Genomic DNA, 677 nt, shown 5'->3' on the forward strand with positions numbered 1-677 from the left:
GGAATTTGTACACATACGTGATATATCTTGATTCTTTTCTTCCCCTTTCCCTCCCCTCCCTTCAACCCTTCTTTCCCTCATTTACAAAAACTTTGTTTCTATTTTCTTTTTTCTTCTTCCTTCCTTCCTTTCTACCTACCTTCCTTCCTTTTTCCTTCCTCTCCTCCCTTTTGGTATGACTTTTGAGAAGTATCTGTTGAGTTTGTTTCCCCAGTTACTCACTTGTTCATTTGGTATTAATATTTCAGTTCTTTATATATTTTGGATATTTATCCTCTGTTGAAAGAAATTCTGGTGAAGATTTTCTCCTACTCTGTAAACTGTATCTTCATTCTTAATTGTTTCTTTCACTGTGAAGAATGTTTTCACTTTGATAATATCCAATTTACTGATTTTTGCTGTTATTTCCTGAGATATTGGAATCCTATTCAGGAAGTCATGGCCTGGGCTCCTATAATGAATTTTTTCCTATGTGCTTTTTTCTAGTAATTTCAAAGTGTAAGGTCTTACACTAAGGTCTTTGATCCATATAGAGTTGATTTTTATACAAGATGAGAGAAAGGGATCTAGTTCCAACTTCTATGTGTAAATATACAGAATTTTTTAAACATTGGTTAAAAATGCTCTTTTCTCTGCCATATATTTGGCATTTTTGTTGAGAATCAAACAAATGAGTG

The sequence above is a fragment of the Octodon degus genome, unplaced genomic scaffold, assembly GCF_000260255.1.
Source record: "Octodon degus isolate 3935 unplaced genomic scaffold, OctDeg1.0 scaffold00355, whole genome shotgun sequence".
In the NCBI taxonomy this organism is placed as follows: Eukaryota; Metazoa; Chordata; class Mammalia; order Rodentia; family Octodontidae; genus Octodon; species Octodon degus.